The following is a 21,176-nucleotide window of genomic DNA, read 5'->3' as shown; positions in this document are numbered from 1 at the left end:
TGTCTGCAAGTGGATATTTGGACCCCTTATTGGAATGCGTTGGAAATGGGACACCATCACACGAAAACGAGACAGAAGCATTCTCACAAACTTCTGCATGATGTGAGCATTCAGCTCACAGAGCTGAACCTTTCTTTTGATAGAGCAGTTTTGAAGCACTCTTTTTCCAGATTCTGCAAGTGGACATTTGGAGCGCCTTGAGGCCTGCGGTGGAAAGGAAATATCTTCACATAAAAACTAGACAGAAGCATTCTCTGAAACTTCTTTCTGGTGCGTGAATTAAATTCAGAGAGTTGAACATTCCTTTTGACAGAGAAGTTTTGAAACACTTTTTTTGTAGAATCTGCACGTGGAAATTTGGACCACTTCTAGGAATTCGTTGGAAACGGGAAACCTTCACACAAAAACAAGACAGAAGCATTCTGACAGACTTCGGTGTGATATGTGCATTCAACTCACAGAGTTTAATCTTTCATTTCATGTGGCAGTTTCGAAACACTCTTTTTGTGGAATCTGCAAGTGGCTATTTGGACCGATTATAGGAATTCATTGGGAACGGGACACCCTCACACAAAAAGTAGTGAGAAGCACTTTCACAAACTTCTGTGTGATGTGTGCATTCAATTCAAAGGGCTGAGCTCTTCTTTCGATAGAGCAGTTTTAAAACACTCTTTTTCTGGAATCTGCAAGTGGACATTTGGAGCGCTTTGAGGACTGTGGGGGCAAGGAAATATCTTCACATAACAAGTAGACAGAAGCATTCTCTGAAACTTCTTTGTGGTGTGTGCATTCAACTCACAGAGTTTGAACATTCCTTTTGACAGAGAAGCTTGGAAACACTCTTTTTATAGAATAGGCAAGTGGATATTTGGACCTCTTTTAGGAATTCGTTGGAAACGGGACACCCTCACACAAAAACTAGACAGAAGCATTCTCACAAACTTCTGTGTGACGTGAGCATTCAGCTCGCAGAGCTGAACCTTTCTTTGATAGGGCAGTTTTGAAACACTCTTTTTCTAGAATCTGCAAGTGGACATTTGGAGCGCTTTTAGGCCTGTGATGGAAAGGAAATATCTTCACTCACAAACTAGACAGATGCATTCTCTGAAACTGCCTTGTGGTGCGTGCATTCAACTCACAGAGTTGAACATTCCTTTCGAATGAGAAGTTTTGAAACACTCTTTTTGTAGAAACTGCAAGTGAAACCTTGGACTGCTGATGGGAATTCGTTGGAAACGGGACACCTTCACACAAAAACTAGACCAAAGCATTCCCACAAACTTATCTGCGATGTGTGCACTCAGCTCACAAAGTTTAACATTTCTTTTCATGGATTAGTTTTGAAACACTCATTTTGCAGTATATGCAAGTGGTCATTCGGAAAGCTATGAGGCCTATGGTCGAAAAGGTAACACCTTCACCTATAACCTAGAAAGAAGCGTTCTGAGAAACTACTTTGTGTTGTTTGCATTCAACTCACAGAGTGGAACATTCCTTTTCTTAGAGCAGCCATGAAACAATCTTTTTGCATAGTCTGCAATTGGACATTTGGAGAGCTCTGTGGCCTGTGGTGGAAAACGAAATATCTTCACATAAAACCTAGAAAGAAGCATTCTCAGAAACCACTTTGTGATGTGTGCATTCAAGTCACAGGATTGAACATTCCTTTCGTTACAGCGGTTCTGAAACACACTTTTTCTAGAATCTCCATGTGGATATTTGGAACACTTACGGCAATTTGATGGAAACGAGACATCCTCACACAAAAAGAAGACAGAAGCATTCTCACAAACTCCTTTGTGATGTGTGATCTCAACTCACAGATGTGAACCTTCCTTTTGATAGAGCAGTTTCGAAACAATCTTTTTCTAGAATCTGCAAGTGGATATTTGGAGAGATGAGAGGCCTGTGGTTTAAAGGAAATATCTTCACATAACAAGTAGACAAAAGCATTCTCTGAAACGTCTTTGTGGTGTGTGCATTCACCTCACAGAGTTGAGCATTGCTTTTGACAGAGAAGTTTGGAAGCACTCTTTTTATAGTGTCTGCAAGTGGATATTTGGACCCCTTATTGGAATGCGTTGGAAATGGGACACCATCACACGAAAACGAGACAGAAGCATTCTCACAAACTTCTGCATGATGTGAGCATTCAGCTCACAGAACTGAACCTTTCTTTTGATAGAGCAGTTTTGAAGCACTCTTTTTCCAGATTCTGCAAGTGGACATTTGGAGCGCCTTGAGGCCTGCGGTGGAAAGGAAATATCTTCACATAAAAACTAGACAGACGCATTCTCTGAAACTTCTTTCTGGTGCGTGAATTAAATTCAGAGAGTTGAACATTCCTTTTGACAGAGAAGTTTTGAAACACTTTTTTTGTAGAATCTGCACGTGGAAATTTGGACCACTTCTAGGAATTCGTTGGAAACGGGACACCTTCACACAAAAACAAGACAGAAGCATTCTGACAGACGTCGGTGTGATATGTGCATTCAACTCACAGAGTTTAATCTTTCATTTCATGTGGCAGTTTCGAAACACTCTTTTTGTGGAATCTGCAAGTGGCTATTTGGACCGATTATAGGAATTCATTGGGAACGGGACACCCTCACACAAAAAGTAGTGAGAAGCACTTTCACAAACTTCTGTGTGATGTGTGCATTCAATTCAAAGGGCTGAGCTCTTCTTCCGATAGAGCAGTTTTAAAACACTCTTTTTCTGGAATCTGCAAGTGGACATTTGGAGCGCTTTGAGAACTGTGGGGGCAAGGAAATATCTTCACATAACAAGTAGACAGAAGCATTCTCTGAAACTTCTTTGTGGTGTGTGCATTCAACTCACAGAGTTGGAACATTCCTTTTGACAGAGAAGCTTGGAAACACTCTTTTTATAGAATAGGCAAGTGGATATTTGGACCTCTTTTAGGAATTCGTTGGAAACGGGACACCCTCACACAAAAACTAGACAGAAGCATTCTCACAAACTTATCTGCGATGTGTGCACTCAGCTCACAAAGTTTAACATTTCTTTTCATGGATTAGTTTTGAAACACTCATTTTGCAGTATATGCAAGTGGTCATTCGGAAAGCTATGAGGCCTATGGTCGAAAAGGTAACACCTTCACCTATAACCTAGAAAGAAGCGTTCTGAGAAACTACTTTGTGTTGTTTGCATTCAACTCACAGAGTGGAACATTCCTTTTCTTAGAGCAGCCATGAAACAATCTTTTTGCATAGTCTGCAATTGGACATTTGGAGAGCTCTGTGGCCTGTGGTGGAAAACGAAATATCTTCACATAAAACCTAGAAAGAAGCATTCTCAGAAACCACTTTGTGATGTGTGCATTCAAGTCACAGGATTGAACATTCCTTTCGTTACAGCGGTTCTGAAACACACTTTTTCTAGAATCTCCATGTGGATATTTGGAACACTTACGGCAATTTGATGGAAACGAGACATCCTCACACAAAAAGAAGACAGAAGCATTCTCACAAACTCCTTTGTGATGTGTGATCTCAACTCACAGATGTGAACCTTCCTTTTGATAGAGCAGTTTCGAAACAATCTTTTTCTAGAATCTGCAAGTGGATATTTGGAGAGATGAGAGGCCTGTGGTTTAAAGGAAATATCTTCACATAACAAGTAGACAAAAGCATTCTCTGAAACGTCTTTGTGGTGTGTGCATTCACCTCACAGAGTTGAGCATTGCTTTTGACAGAGAAGTTTGGAAGCACTCTTTTTATAGTGTCTGCAAGTGGATATTTGGACCCCTTATTGGAATGCGTTGGAAATGGGACACCATCACACGAAAACGAGACAGAAGCATTCTCACAAACTTCTGCATGATGTGAGCATTCAGCTCACAGAGCTGAACCTTTCTTTTGATAGAGCAGTTTTGAAGCACTCTTTTTCCTGATTCTGCAAGTGGACATTTGGAGCGCCTTGAGGCCTGCGGTGGAAAGGAAATATCTTCACATAAAAACTAGACAGAAGCATTCTCTGAAACTTCTTTCTGGTGCGTGAATTAAATTCAGAGAGTTGAACATTCCTTTTGACAGAGAAGTTTTGAAACACTTTTTTTGTAGAATCTGCACGTGGAAATTTGGACCACTTCTAGGAATTCGTTGGAAACGGGACACCTTCACACAAAAACAAGACAGAAGCATTCTGACAGACTTCGGTGTGATATGTGCATTCAACTCACAGAGTTTAATCTTTCATTTCATGTGGCAGTTTCGAAACACTCTTTTTGTGGAATCTGCAAGTGGCTATTTGGACCGATTATAGGAATTCATTGGGAACGGGACACCCTCACACAAAAAGTAGTGAGAAGCACTTTCACAAACTTCTGTGTGATGTGTGCATTCAATTCAAAGGGCTGAGCTCTTCTTTTGATAGAGCAGTTTTAAAACACTCTTTTTCTGGAATCTGCAAGTGGACATTTGGAGCGCTTTGAGGACTGTGGGGGCAAGGAAATATCTTCACATAACAAGTAGACAGAAGCATTCTCTGAAACTTCTTTGTGGTGTGTGCATTCAACTCACAGAGGTTGAACATTCCTTTTGACAGAGAAGCTTGGAAACACTCTTTTTATAGAATAGGCAAGTGGATATTTGGACCTCTTTTAGGAATTCGTTGGAAACGGGACACCATCACACAAAAACTAGACAGAAGCATTCTCACAAACTTCTGTGTGACGTGAGCATTCAGCTCGCAGAGCTGAACCTTTCTTTGATAGGGCAGTTTTGAAACACTCTTTTTCTAGAATCTGCAAGTGGACATTTGGAGCGCTTTTAGGCCTGTGGTGGAAAGGAAATATCTTCACTCACAAACTAGACAGATGCATTCTCTGAAACTGCCTTGTGGTGCGTGCATTCAACTCACAGAGTTGAACATTCCTTTCGAATGAGAAGTTTTGAAACACTCTTTTTGTAGAAACTGCAAGTGAAACCTTGGACTGCTGATGGGAATTCGTTGGAAACGGGACACCTTCACACAAAAACTAGACCAAAGCATTCCCACAAACTTATCTGCGATGTGTGCACTCAGCTCACAAAGTTTAACATTTCTTTTCATGGATTAGTTTTGAAACACTCATTTTGCAGTATATGCAAGTGGTCATTCGGAAAGCTATGAGGCCTATGGTCGAAAAGGTAACACCTTCACCTATAACCTGGAAAGAAGCGTTCTGAGAAACTACTTTGTGTTGTTTGCATTCAACTCACAGAGTGGAACATTCCTTTTCTTAGAGCAGCCATGAAACAATCTTTTTGCATAGTCTGCAATTGGACATTTGGAGAGCTCTGTGGCCTGTGGTGGAAAACGAAATATCTTCACATAAAACCTAGAAAGAAGCATTCTCAGAAACCACTTTGTGATGTGTGCATTCAAGTCACAGGATTGAACATTCCTTTCGTTACAGCGGTTCTGAAACACACTTTTTCTAGAATCTCCATGTGGATATTTGGAACACTTACGGCAATTTGATGGAAACGAGACATCCTCACACAAAAAGAAGACAGAAGCATTCTCACAAACTCCTTTGTGATGTGTGATCTCAACTCACAGATGTGAACCTTCCTTTTGATAGAGCAGTTTCGAAACAATCTTTTTCTAGAATCTGCAAGTGGATATTTGGAGAGATGAGAGGCCTGTGGTTTAAAGGAAATATCTTCACATAACAAGTAGACAAAAGCATTCTCTGAAACGTCTTTGTGGTGTGTGCATTCACCTCACAGAGTTGAGCATTGCTTTTGACAGAGAAGTTTGGAAGCACTCTTTTTATAGTGTCTGCAAGTGGATATTTGGACCCCTTATTGGAATGCGTTGGAAATGGGACACCATCACACAAAAACGAGACAGAAGCATTCTCACAAACTTCTGCATGATGTGAGCATTCAGCTCACAGAACTGAACCTTTCTTTTGATAGAGCAGTTTTGAAGCACTCTTTTTCCAGATTCTGCAAGTGGACATTTGGAGCGCCTTGAGGCCTGCGGTGGAAAGGAAATATCTTCACATAAAAACTAGACAGACGCATTCTCTGAAACTTCTTTCTGGTGCGTGAATTAAATTCAGAGAGTTGAACATTCCTTTTGACAGAGAAGTTTTGAAACACTTTTTTTGTAGAATCTGCACGTGGAAATTTGGACCACTTCTAGGAATTCGTTGGAAACGGGACACCTTCACACAAAAACAAGACAGAAGCATTCTGACAGACTTCGGTGTGATATGTGCATTCAACTCACAGAGTTTAATCTTTCATTTCATGTGGCAGTTTCGAAACACTCTTTTTGTGGAATCTGCAAGTGGCTATTTGGACCGATTATAGGAATTCATTGGGAACGGGACACCCTCACACAAAAAGTAGTGAGAAGCACTTCCACAAACTTCTGTGTGATGTGTGCATTCAATTCAAAGGGCTGAGCTCTTCTTCCGATAGAGCAGTTTTAAAACACTCTTTTTCTGGAATCTGCAAGTGGACATTTGGAGCGCTTTGAGAACTGTGGGGGCAAGGAAATATCTTCACATAACAAGTAGACAGAAGCATTCTCTGAAACTTCTTTGTGGTGTGTGCATTCAACTCACAGAGTTGGAACATTCCTTTTGACAGAGAAGCTTGGAAACACTCTTTTTATAGAATAGGCAAGTGGATATTTGGACCTCTTTTAGGAATTCGTTGGAAACGGGACACCCTCACACAAAAACTAGACAGAAGCATTCTCACAAACTTCTGTGTGACGTGAGCATTCAGCTCGCAGAGCTGAACCTTTCTTTGATAGGGCAGTTTTGAAACACTCTTTTTCTAGAATCTGCAAGTGGACATTTGGAGCGCTTTTAGGCCTGTGGTGGAAAGGAAATATCTTCACTCACAAACTAGACAGATGCATTCTCTGAAACTGCCTTGTGGTGCGTGCATTCAACTCACAGAGTTGAACATTCCTTTCGAATGAGAAGTTTTGAAACACTCTTTTTGTAGAAACTGCAAGTGAAACCTTGGACCGCTGATGGGAATTCGTTGGAAACGGGACACCTTCACACAAAAACTAGACCAAAGCATTCCCACAAACTTATCTGCGATGTGTGCACTCAGCTCACAAAGTTTAACATTTCTTTTCATGGATTAGTTTTGAAACACTCATTTTGCAGTATATGCAAGTGGTCATTCGGAAAGCTATGAGGCCTATGGTCGAAAAGGTAACACCTTCACCTATAACCTAGAAAGAAGCGTTCTGAGAAACTACTTTGTGTTGTTTGCATTCAACTCACAGAGAGGAACATTCCTTTTCTTAGAGCAGCCATGAAACAATCTTTTTGCATAGTCTGCAATTGGACATTTGGAGAGCTCTGAGGCCTGTGGTGGAAAACGAAATATCTTCACATAAAACCTAGAAAGAAGCATTCTCAGAAACCACTTTGTGATGTGTGCATTCAAGTCACAGGATTGAACATTCCTTTCGTTACAGCAGTTCTGAAACACACATTTTCTAGAATCTCCATGTGGATATTTGGAACACTTACGGCAATTTGATGGAAACGAGACATCCTCACACAAAAAGGAGACAGAAGCATTCTCACAAACTCCTTTGTGATGTGTGATCTCAACTCACAGATGTGAACCTTCCTTTTGATAGAGCAGTTTCGAAACAATCTTTTTCTAGAATCTGCAAGTGGATATTTGGAGCGATGAGAGGCCTGTGGTTTAAAGGAAATACCTTCACATAACAGGTAGACAAAAGCATTCTCTGAAACGTCTTTGTGCTGTGTGCATTCACCTCACAGAGTTGAGCATTGCTTTTGACAGAGAAGTTTGGAAGCACTCTTTTTATAGTGTCTGCAAGTGGATATTTGGACCCCTTATTGGAATGCGTTGGAAATGGGACACCATCACACGAAAACGAGACAGAAGCATTCTCACAAACTTCTGCATGATGTGAGCATTCAGCTCACAGAGCTGAACCTTTCTTTTGATAGAGCAGTTTTGAAGCACTCTTTTTCCAGATTCTGCAAGTGGACATTTGGAGCGCCTTGAGGCCTGCGGTGGAAAGGAAATATCTTCACATAAAAACTAGACAGAAGCATTCTCTGAAACTTCTTTCTGGTGCGTGAATTAAATTCAGAGAGTTGAACATTCCTTTTGACAGAGAAGTTTTGAAACACTTTTTTTGTAGAATCTGCACGTGGAAATTTGGACCACTTCTAGGAATTCGTTGGAAACGGGGCACCTTCACACAAAAACAAGACAGAAGGATTCTGACAGACTTCGGTGTGATATGTGCATTCAACTCATAGAGTTTAATCTTTCCTTTCATGTGGCAGTTTCGAAACACTCTTTTTGTGGAATCTGCAAGTGGCTATTTGGACCGATTAGAGGAATTCATTGGGAACGGGACACCCTCACACAAAAAGTATTGAGAAGCACTTTCACAAACCTCTGTGTGATGTGTTCATTCAACACAAAGGGCTGAGCTCTTCTTTTGATAGAGCAGTTTTAAAACGCTCTTTTTCTGGAATCTGCAAGTGGACATTTGGAGCGCTTTGAGGACTGTGGGGGCAAGGAAATATTTTCACATAACAAGTAGACAGAAGCATTCTCTGAAACTTCTTTGTGGTGTGTGCATTCAACTCACAGAGTTTGAACATTCCTTTTGACAGAGAAGTTTGGAAACACTCTTTTTATAGAATAGGCAAGTGGATATTTGGACAACTTTTAGGAATTCATTGGAAACGGGACACCCTCACACAAAAACTAGACAGAAGCATTCTCACAAACTTCTGTGTGACGTGAGCATTCAGCTCACAGAGCTGAACCTCTCTTTGAAAGGGCCGTTTTGAAACACTCTTTTTCTAGAATCTGCAAGTGAACATTTGGAGAGCTTTTAGGCCTGTGGTGGAAAGGAAATATCTTCACTCACAAACTAGACAGATGCATTCTCTGAAACTGCCTTGTAGTGCGTGCATTCAACTCACAGAGTTGAACATTCCTTTCGAATGAGAAGTTTTGAAACACTCTTTTTGTAGAAACTGCAAGTGAATACTTGGACCGCTGATGGGAATTCGTTGGAAACGGGACACCTTCACACAAAAACTAGACCAAAGCATTCCCACAAACTTATCTGCGATGTGTGCACTCAGCTCACAAAGTTTAACATTTCTTTTCATGGATTAGTTTTGAAACACTCTTTTTGCAGTATATGCAAGTGGTCATTCGGAAAGCTATGAAGCCTATGGTCGAAAAGGTAACACCTTCACCTATAACCTAGAAAGAAGCGTTCTGTGAAACTACTTTGTGTTGTTTGCATTCAACTCACAGAGTGCAACATTCCTTTTGTTAGAGCAGCCATGAAACAATCTTTTTGCATAGTCTGCAATTGGACATTTGGAGAGCTCTGAGGCCTGTGGTGGAAAACGAAATATCTTCACATAAAACCTAGAAAGAAGCATTCTCAGAAACCACTTTGTGATGTGTGCATTCAAGTCACAGGATTGAACATTCCTTTCGTTACAGCGGTTCTGAAACACACTTTTTCTAGAATCTCCATGTGGATATTTGGAACACTTACGGCAATTTGATGGAAACGAGACATCCTCACACAAAAAGGAGACAGAAGCATTCTCACAAACTCCTTTGTGATGTGTGATCTCAACTCACAGATGTGAACCTTCCTTTTGATAGAGAAGTTTTGAAACAATCTTTTTCTAGAATCTGCAAGTGGATATTTGGAGCGATGAGAGGCCTGTGGTTTAAAGGAAATATCTTCACATAACAAGTAGACAAAAGCATTCTCTGAAACGTCTTTGTGGTGTGTGCATTCACCTCACAGAGGTGAGCATTGCTTTTCACAGAGAAGTTTGGAAGCACTCTTTTTATAGTGTCTGCAAGTGGATATTTGGACCCCTTATAGGAATGCGTTGGAAATGGGACACCATCACACGAAAAAGAGACAGAAGCATTCTCACAAACTTCTGCATGATGTGAGCATTCAGCTCATAGAGCTGAACCTTTCTTTTGATAGAGCACTTTTGAAGTACTCTTTTTCCAGATTCTGCAAGTGGACATTTGGAGCGCCTTGAGGCCTGCGGTGGAAAGGAAATATCTTCACATAAAAACTAGACAGAAGCATTCTCTGAAACTTCTTTCTGGTGCGTGAATTAAATTCAGAGAGTTGAACATTCTTTTTGACAGAGAAGTTTTGCAACACTTTTTTTGTAGAATCTGCACGTGGAAATTTGGACCACTTCTAGGAATTCGTTGGAAACGGGGCACCTTCACACAAAAACAAGACAGAAGCATTCTGACAGACTTCGGTGTGATATGTGCATTCAACTCATAGAGTTTAATCTTTCCTTTCATGTGGCAGTTTCGAAACACTCTTTTTGTGGAATCTGCAAGTGGCTATTTGGACCGATTATAGGAATTCATTGGGAACGGGGCACCCTCACACAAAAATATTGAGAAGCACTTTCACAAACATCTGTGTGATGTGTTCATTCAACACAAAGGGCTGAGCTCTTCTTTTGATAGAGCAGTTTTAAAACGCTCTTTTTCTGGAATCTGCAAGTGGACATTTGGAGCGCTTTGAGGACTGTGGGGGCAAGGAAATATTTTCACATAACAAGTAGACAGAAGCATTCTCTGAAACTTCTTTGTGGTGTGTGCATTCAACTCACAGAGTTTGAACATTCCTTTTGACAGAGAAGCTTGGAAACACTCTTTTTATAGAATAGGCAAGTGGATATTTGGACCTCTTTTAGGAATTCGTTGGAAACGGGACACCCTCACACAAAAACTAGACAGAAGCATTCTCACAAACTTCTGTGTGACGTGAGCATTCAGCTCGCAGAGCTGAACCTTTCTTTGATAGGGCAGTTTTGAAACACTCTTTTTCTAGAATCTGCAAGTGGACATTTGGAGCGCTTTTAGGCCTGTGGTGGAAAGGAAATATCTTCACTCACAAACTAGACAGATGCATTCTCTGAAACTGCCTTGTGGTGCGTGCATTCAACTCACAGAGTTGAACATTCCTTTCGAATGAGAAGTTTTGAAACACTCTTTTTGTAGAAACTGCAAGTGAAACCTTGGACTGCTGATGGGAATTCGTTGGAAACGGGACACCTTCACACAAAAACTAGACCAAAGCATTCCCACAAACTTATCTGCGATGTGTGCACTCAGCTCACAAAGTTTAACATTTCTTTTCATGGATTAGTTTTGAAACACTCATTTTGCAGTATATGCAAGTGGTCATTCGGAAAGCTATGAGGCCTATGGTCGAAAAGGTAACACCTTCACCTATAACCTAGAAAGAAGCGTTCTGAGAAACTACTTTGTGTTGTTTGCATTCAACTCACAGAGTGGAACATTCCTTTTCTTAGAGCAGCCATGAAACAATCTTTTTGCATAGTCTGCAATTGGACATTTGGAGAGCTCTGAGGCCTGTGGTGGAAAACGAAATATCTTCACATAAAACCTAGAAAGAAGCATTCTCAGACACCACTTTGTGATGTGTGCATTCAAGTCACAGGATTGAACATTCCTTTCGTTACAGCGGTTCTGAAACACACTTTTTCTAGAATCTCCATGTGGATATTTGGAACACTTACGGCAATTTGATGGAAACGAGACATCCTCACACAAAAAGAAGACAGAAGCATTCTCACAAACTCCTTTGTGATGTGTGATCTCAACTCACAGATGTGAACCTTCCTTTTGATAGAGCAGTTTCGAAACAATCTTTTTCTAGAATCTGCAAGTGGATATTTGGAGCGATGAGAGGCCTGTGGTTTAAAGGAAATATCTTCACATAACAGGTAGACAAAAGCATTCTCTGAAACGTCTTTGTGCTGTGTGCATTCACCTCACAGAGTTGAGCATTGCTTTTGACAGAGAAGTTTGGAAGCACTCTTTTTATAGTGTGTGCAAGTGGATATTTGGACCCCTTATTGGAATGCGTTGGAAATGGGACACCATCACACGAAAACGAGACAGAAGCATTCTCACAAACTTCTGCATGATGTGAGCATTCAGCTCACAGAGCTGAACCTTTCTTTTGATAGAGCAGTTTTGAAGCACTCTTTTTCCAGATTCTGCAAGTGGACATTTGGAGCGCCTTGAGGCCTGCGGTGGAAAGGAAATATCTTCACATAAAAACTAGACAGAAGCATTCTCTGAAACTTCTTTCTGGTGCGTGAATTAAATTCAGAGAGTTGAACATTCCTTTTGACAGAGAAGTTTTGAAACACTTTTTTTGTAGAATCTGCACGTGGAAATTTGGACCACTTCTAGGAATTCGTTGGAAACGGGACACCTTCACACAAAAACAAGACAGAAGCATTCTGACAGACTTCGGTGTGATATGTGCATTCAACTCACAGAGTTTAATCTTTCATTTCATGTGGCAGTTTCGAAACACTCTTTTTGTGGAATCTGCAAGTGGCTATTTGGACCGATTATAGGAATTCATTGGGAACGGGACACCCTCACACAAAAAGTAGTGAGAAGCACTTTCACAAACTTCTGTGTGATGTGTGCATTCAATTCAAAGGGCTGAGCTCTTCTTTTGATAGAGCAGTTTTAAAACACTCTTTTTCTGGAATCTGCAAGTGGACATTTGGAGCGCTTTGAGGACTGTGGGGGCAAGGAAATATCTTCACATAACAAGTAGACAGAAGCATTCTCTGAAACTTCTTTGTGGTGTGTGCATTCAACTCACAGAGGTTGAACATTCCTTTTGACAGAGAAGCTTGGAAACACTCTTTTTATAGAATAGGCAAGTGGATATTTGGACCTCTTTTAGGAATTCGTTGGAAACGGGACACCATCACACAAAAACTAGACAGAAGCATTCTCACAAACTTCTGTGTGACGTGAGCATTCAGCTCGCAGAGCTGAACCTTTCTTTGATAGGGCAGTTTTGAAACACTCTTTTTCTAGAATCTGCAAGTGGACATTTGGAGCGCTTTTAGGCCTGTGGTGGAAAGGAAATATCTTCACTCACAAACTAGACAGATGCATTCTCTGAAACTGCCTTGTGGTGCGTGCATTCAACTCACAGAGTTGAACATTCCTTTCGAATGAGAAGTTTTGAAACACTCTTTTTGTAGAAACTGCAAGTGAAACCTTGGACTGCTGATGGGGATTCGTTGGAAACGGGACACCTTCACACAAAAACTAGACCAAAGCATTCCCACAAACTTATCTGCGATGTGTGCACTCAGCTCACAAAGTTTAACATTTCTTTTCATGGATTAGTTTTGAAACACTCATTTTGCAGTATATGCAAGTGGTCATTCGGAAAGCTATGAGGCCTATGGTCGAAAAGGTAACACCTTCACCTATAACCTAGAAAGAAGCGTTCTGAGAAACTACTTTGTGTTGTTTGCATTCAACTCACAGAGTGGAACATTCCTTTTCTTAGAGCAGCCATGAAACAATCTTTTTGCATAGTCTGCAATTGGACATTTGGAGAGCTCTGTGGCCTGTGGTGGAAAACGAAATATCTTCACATAAAACCTAGAAAGAAGCATTCTCAGAAACCACTTTGTGATGTGTGCATTCAAGTCACAGGATTGAACATTCCTTTCGTTACAGCGGTTCTGAAACACACTTTTTCTAGAATCTCCATGTGGATATTTGGAACACTTACGGCAATTTGATGGAAACGAGACATCCTCACACAAAAAGAAGACAGAAGCATTCTCACAAACTCCTTTGTGATGTGTGATCTCAACTCACAGATGTGAACCTTCCTTTTGATAGAGCAGTTTCGAAACAATCTTTTTCTAGAATCTGCAAGTGGATATTTGGAGAGATGAGAGGCCTGTGGTTTAAAGGAAATATCTTCACATAACAAGTAGACAAAAGCATTCTCTGAAACGTCTTTGTGGTGTGTGCATTCACCTCACAGAGTTGAGCATTGCTTTTGACAGAGAAGTTTGGAAGCACTCTTTTTATAGTGTCTGCAAGTGGATATTTGGACCCCTTATTGGAATGCGTTGGAAATGGGACACCATCACACGAAAACGAGACAGAAGCATTCTCACAAACTTCTGCATGATGTGAGCATTCAGCTCACAGAACTGAACCTTTCTTTTGATAGAGCAGTTTTGAAGCACTCTTTTTCCAGATTCTGCAAGTGGACATTTGGAGCGCCTTGAGGCCTGCTTTGGAAAGGAAATATCTTCACATAAAAACTAGACAGACGCATTCTCTGAAACTTCTTTCTGGTGCGTGAATTAAATTCAGAGAGTTGAACATTCCTTTTGACAGAGAAGTTTTGAAACACTTTTTTTGTAGAATCTGCACGTGGAAATTTGGACCACTTCTAGGAATTCGTTGGAAACGGGACACCTTCACACAAAAACAAGACAGAAGCATTCTGACAGACGTCGGTGTGATATGTGCATTCAACTCACAGAGTTTAATCTTTCATTTCATGTGGCAGTTTCGAAACACTCTTTTTGTGGAATCTGCAAGTGGCTATTTGGACCGATTATAGGTATTCATTGGGAACGGGACACCCTCACACAAAAAGTAGTGAGAAGCACTTTCACAAACTTCTGTGTGATGTGTGCATTCAATTCAAAGGGCTGAGCTCTTCTTCCGATAGAGCAGTTTTAAAACACTCTTTTTCTGGAATCTGCAAGTGGACATTTGGAGCGCTTTGAGAACTGTGGGGGCAAGGAAATATCTTCACATAACAAGTAGACAGAAGCATTCTCTGAAACTTCTTTGTGGTGTGTGCATTCAACTCACAGAGTTGGAACATTCCTTTTGACAGAGAAGCTTGGAAACACTCTTTTTATAGAATAGGCAAGTGGATATTTGGACCTCTTTTAGGAATTCGTTGGAAACGGGACACCCTCACACAAAAACTAGACAGAAGCATTCTCACAAACTTATCTGCGATGTGTGCACTCAGCTCACAAAGTTTAACATTTCTTTTCATGGATTAGTTTTGAAACACTCATTTTGCAGTATATGCAAGTGGTCATTCGGAAAGCTATGAGGCCTATGGTCGAAAAGGTAACACCTTCACCTATAACCTAGAAAGAAGCGTTCTGAGAAACTACTTTGTGTTGTTTGCATTCAACTCACAGAGTGGAACATTCCTTTTCTTAGAGCAGCCATGAAACAATCTTTTTGCATAGTCTGCAATTGGACATTTGGAGAGCTCTGTGGCCTGTGGTGGAAAACGAAATATCTTCACATAAAACCTAGAAAGAAGCATTCTCAGAAACCACTTTGTGATGTGTGCATTCAAGTCACAGGATTGAACATTCCTTTCATTACAGCGGTTCTGAAACACACTTTTTCTAGAATCTCCATGTGGATATTTGGAACACTTACGGCAATTTGATGGAAACGAGACATCCTCACACAAAAAGAAGACAGAAGCATTCTCACAAACTCCTTTGTGATGTGTGATCTCAACTCACAGATGTGAACCTTCCTTTTGATAGAGCAGTTTCGAAACAATCTTTTTCTAGAATCTGCAAGTGGATATTTGGAGAGATGAGAGGCCTGTGGTTTAAAGGAAATATCTTCACATAACAAGTAGACAAAAGCATTCTCTGAAACGTCTTTGTGGTGTGTGCATTCACCTCACAGAGTTGAGCATTGCTTTTGACAGAGAAGTTTGGAAGCACTCTTTTTATAGTGTCTGCAAGTGGATATTTGGACCCCTTATTGGAATGCGTTGGAAATGGGACACCATCACACGAAAACGAGACAGAAGCATTCTCACAAACTTCTGCATGATGTGAGCATTCAGCTCACAGAGCTGAACCTTTCTTTTGATAGAGCAGTTTTGAAGCACTCTTTTTCCTGATTCTGCAAGTGGACATTTGGAGCGCCTTGAGGCCTGCGGTGGAAAGGAAATATCTTCACATAAAAACTAGACAGAAGCATTCTCTGAAACTTCTTTCTGGTGCGTGAATTAAATTCAGAGAGTTGAACATTCCTTTTGACAGAGAAGTTTTGAAACACTTTTTTTGTAGAATCTGCACGTGGAAATTTGGACCACTTCTAGGAATTCGTTGGAAACGGGACACCTTCACACAAAAACAAGACAGAAGCATTCTGACAGACTTCGGTGTGATATGTGCATTCAACTCACAGAGTTTAATCTTTCATTTCATGTGGCAGTTTCGAAACACTCTTTTTGTGGAATCTGCAAGTGGCTATTTGGACCGATTATAGGAATTCATTGGGAACGGGACACCCTCACACAAAAAGTAGTGAGAAGCACTTCCACAAACTTCTGTGTGATGTGTGCATTCAATTCAAAGGGCTGAGCTCTTCTTCCGATAGAGCAGTTTTAAAACACTCTTTTTCTGGAATCTGCAAGTGGACATTTGGAGCGCTTTGAGGACTGTGGGGGCAAGGAAATATCTTCACATAACAAGTAGACAGAAGCATTCTCTGAAACTTCTTTGTGGTGTGTGCATTCAACTCACAGAGTTGGAACATTCCTTTTGACAGAGAAGCTTGGAAACACTCTTTTTATAGAATAGGCAAGTGGATATTTGGACCTCTTTTAGGAATTCGTTGGAAACGGGACACCATCACACAAAAACTAGACAGAAGCATTCTCACAAACTTCTGTGTGACGTGAGCATTCAGCTCGCAGAGCTGAACCTGTCTTTGATAGGGCAGTTTTGAAACACTCTTTTTCTAGAATCTGCAAGTGGACATTTGGAGCGCTTTTAGGCCTGTGGTGGAAAGGAAATATCTTCACTCACAAACTAGACGGATGCATTCTCTGAAACTGCCTTGTGGTGCGTGCATTCAACTCACAGAGTTGAACATTCCTTTCGAATGAGAAGTTTTGAAACACTCTTTTTGTAGAAACTGCAAGTGAAACCTTGGACTGCTGATGGGAATTCGTTGGAAACGGGACACCTTCACACAAAAACTAGACCAAAGCATTCCCACAAACTTATCTGCGATGTGTGCACTCAGCTCACAAAGTTTAACCTTTCTTTTCATGGATTAGTTTTGAAACACTCATTTTGCAGTATATGCAAGTGGTCATTCGGAAAGCTATGAGGCCTATGGTCGAAAAGGTAACACCTTCACCTATAACCTAGAAAGAAGCGTTCTGAGAAACTACTTTGTGTTGTTTCCATTCAACTCACAGAGTGGAACATTCCTTTTCTTAGAGCAGCCATGAAACAATCTTTTTGCATAGTCTGCAATTGGACATTTGGAGAGCTCTGAGGCCTGTGGTGGAAAACGAAATATCTTCACATAAAACCTAGAAAGAAGCATTCTCAGAAACCACTTTGTGATGTGTGCATTCAAGTCACAGGATTGAACATTCCTTTCGTTACAGCGGTTCTGAAACACACTTTTTCTAGAATCTCCATGTGGATATTTGGAACACTTACGGCAATTTGATGGAAACGAGACATCCTCACACAAAAAGGAGACAGAAGCATTCTCACAAACTCCTTTGTGATGTGTGATCTCAACTCACAGATGTGAACCTTCCTTTTGATAGAGCAGTTTCGAAACAATCTTTTTCTAGAATCTGCAAGTGGATATTTGGAGCGATGAGAGGCCTGTGGTTTAAAGGAAATATCTTCACATAACAGGTAGACAAAAGCATTCTCTGAAACGTCTTTGTGCTGTGTGCATTCACCTCACAGAGTTGAGCATTGCTTTTGACAGAGAAGTTTGGAAGCACTCTTTTTATAGTGTCTGCAAGTGGATATTTGGACCCCTTATTGGAATGCGTTGGAAATGGGACACCATCACACGAAAACGAGACAGAAGCATTCTCACAAACTTCTGCATGATGTGAGCATTCAGCTCACAGAGCTGAACCTTTCTTTTGATAGAGCAGTTTTGAAGCACTCTTTTTCCAGATTCTGCAAGTGGACATTTGGAGCGCCTTGAGGCCTGCGGTGGAAAGGAAATATCTTCACATAAAAACTAGACAGAAGCATTCTCTGAAACTTCTTTCTGGTGCGTGAATTAAATTCAGAGAGTTGAACATTCCTTTTGACAGAGAAGTTTTGAAACACTTTTTTTGTAGAATCTGCACGTGGAAATTTGGACCACTTCTAGGAATTCGTTGGAAACGGGACACCTTCACACAAAAACAAGACAGAAGCATTCTGACAGACTTCGGTGTGATATGTGCATTCAACTCACAGAGTTTAATCTTTCATTTCATGTGGCAGTTTCGAAACACTCTTTTTGTGGAATCTGCAAGTGGCTATTTGGACCGATTATAGGAATTCATTGGGAACGGGACACCCTCACACAAAAAGTAGTGAGAAGCACTTTCACAAACTTCTGTGTGATGTGTGCATTCAATTCAAAGGGCTGAGCTCTTCTTTTGATAGAGCAGTTTTAAAACACTCTTTTTCTGGAATCTGCAAGTGGACATTTGGAGCGCTTTGAGGACTGTGGGGGCAAGGAAATATCTTCACATAACAAGTAGACAGAAGCATTCTCTGAAACTTCTTTGTGGTGTGTGCATTCAACTCACAGAGGTTGAACATTCCTTTTGACAGAGAAGCTTGGAAACACTCTTTTTATAGAATAGGCAAGTGGATATTTGGACCTCTTTTAGGAATTCGTTGGAAACGGGACACCATCACACAAAAACTAGACAGAAGCATTCTCACAAACTTCTGTGTGACGTGAGCATTCAGCTCGCAGAGCTGAACCTTTCTTTGATAGGGCAGTTTTGAAACACTCTTTTTCTAGAATCTGCAAGTGGACATTTGGAGCGCTTTTAGGCCTGTGGTGGAAAGGAAATATCTTCACTCACAAACTAGACAGATGCATTCTCTGAAACTGCCTTGTGGTGCGTGCATTCAACTCACAGAGTTGAACATTCCTTTCGAATGAGAAGTTTTGAAACACTCTTTTTGTAGAAACTGCAAGTGAAACCTTGGACTGCTGATGGGAATTCGTTGGAAACGGGACACCTTCACACAAAAACTAGACCAAAGCATTCCCACAAACTTATCTGCGATGTGTGCACTCAGCTCACAAAGTTTAACATTTCTTTTCATGGATTAGTTTTGAAACACTCATTTTGCAGTATATGCAAGTGGTCATTCGGAAAGCTATGAGGCCTATGGTCGAAAAGGTAACACCTTCACCTATAACCTAGAAAGAAGCGTTCTGAGAAACTACTTTGTGTTGTTTGCATTCAACTCACAGAGTGGAACATTCCTTTTCTTAGAGCAGCCATGAAACAATCTTTTTGCATAGTCTGCAATTGGACATTTGGAGAGCTCTGTGGCCTGTGGTGGAAAACGAAATATCTTCACATAAAACCTAGAAAGAAGCATTCTCAGAAACCACTTTGTGATGTGTGCATTCAAGTCACAGGATTGAACATTCCTTTCGTTACAGCGGTTCTGAAACACACTTTTTCTAGAATCTCCATGTGGATATTTGGAACACTTACGGCAATTTGATGGAAACGAGACATCCTCACACAAAAAGAAGACAGAAGCATTCTCACAAACTCCTTTGTGATGTGTGATCTCAACTCACAGATGTGAACCTTCCTTTTGATAGAGCAGTTTCGAAACAATCTTTTTCTAGAATCTGCAAGTGGATATTTGGAGAGATGAGAGGCCTGTGGTTTAAAGGAAATATCTTCACATAACAAGTAGACAAAAGCATTCTCTGAAACGTCTTTGTGGTGTGTGCATTCACCTCACAGAGTTGAGCATTGCTTTTGACAGAGAAGTTTGGAAGCACTCTTTTTATAGTGTCTGCAAGTGGATATTTGGACCCCTTATTGGAATGCGTTGGAAATGGGACACCATCACACGAAAACGAGACAGAAGCATTCTCACAAACTTCTGCATGATGTGAGCATTCAGCTCACAGAGCTGAACCTTTCTTTTGATAGAGCAGTTTTGAAGCACTCTTTTTCCAGATTCTGCAAGTGGACATTTGGAGCGCCTTGAGGCCTGCGGTGGAAAGGAAATATCTTCACATAAAAACTAGACAGAAGCATTCTCTGAAACTTCTTTCTGGTGCGTGAATTAAATTCAGAGAGTTGAACATTCCTTTTGACAGAGAAGTTTTGAAACACTTTTTTTGTAGAATCTGCACGTGGAAATTTGGACCACTTCTAGGAATTCGTTGGAAACGGGAAACCTTCACACAAAAACAAGACAGAAGCATTCTGACAGACTTCGGTGTGATATGTGCATTCAACTCACAGAGTTTAATCTTTCATTTCATGTGGCAGTTTCGAAACACTCTTTTTGTGGAATCTGCAAGTGGCTATTTGGACCGATTATAGGAATTCATTGGGAACGGGACACCCTCACACAAAAAGTAGTGAGAAGCACTTTCACAAACTTCTGTGTGATGTGTGCATTCAATTCAAAGGGCTGAGCTCTTCTTTCGATAGAGCAGTTTTAAAACACTCTTTTTCTGGAATCTGCAAGTGGACATTTGGAGCGCTTTGAGGACTGTGGGGGCAAGGAAATATCTTCACATAACAAGTAGACAGAAGCATTCTCTGAAACTTCTTTGTGGTGTGTGCATTCAACTCACAGAGTTTGAACATTCCTTTTGACAGAGAAGCTTGGAAACACTCTTTTTATAGAATAGGCAAGTGGATATTTGGACCTCTTTTAGGAATTCGTTGGAAACGGGACACCCTCACACAAAAACTAGACAGAAGCATTCTCACAAACTTCTGTGTGACGTGAGCATTCAGCTCGCAGAGCTGAACCTTTCTTTGATAGGGCAGTTTTGAAACACTCTTTTTCTAGAATCTGCAAGTGGACATTTGGAGCGCTTTTAGGCCTGTGATGGAAAGGAAATATCTTCACTCACAAACTAGACAGATGCATTCTCTGAAACTGCCTTGTGGTGCGTGCATTCAACTCACAGAGTTGAACATTCCTTTCGAATGAGAAGTTTTGAAACACTCTTTTTGTAGAAACTGCAAGTGAAACCTTGGACTGCTGATGGGAATTCGTTGGAAACGGGACACCTTCACACAAAAACTAGACCAAAGCATTCCCACAAACTTATCTGCGATGTGTGCACTCAGCTCACAAAGTTTAACATTGCTTTTCATGGATTAGTTTTGAAACACTCATTTTGCAGTATATGCAAATGGTCATTCGGAAAGCTATGAGGCCTATGGTCGAAAAGGTAACACCTTCACCTATAACCTAGAAA

This window comes from Pongo pygmaeus, chromosome 18, assembly GCF_028885625.2.
Source record: "Pongo pygmaeus isolate AG05252 chromosome 18, NHGRI_mPonPyg2-v2.0_pri, whole genome shotgun sequence".
NCBI classification, from domain to species: domain Eukaryota; kingdom Metazoa; phylum Chordata; class Mammalia; order Primates; family Hominidae; genus Pongo; species Pongo pygmaeus.
Note: the sequence above shows the minus strand (reverse complement) of the source record.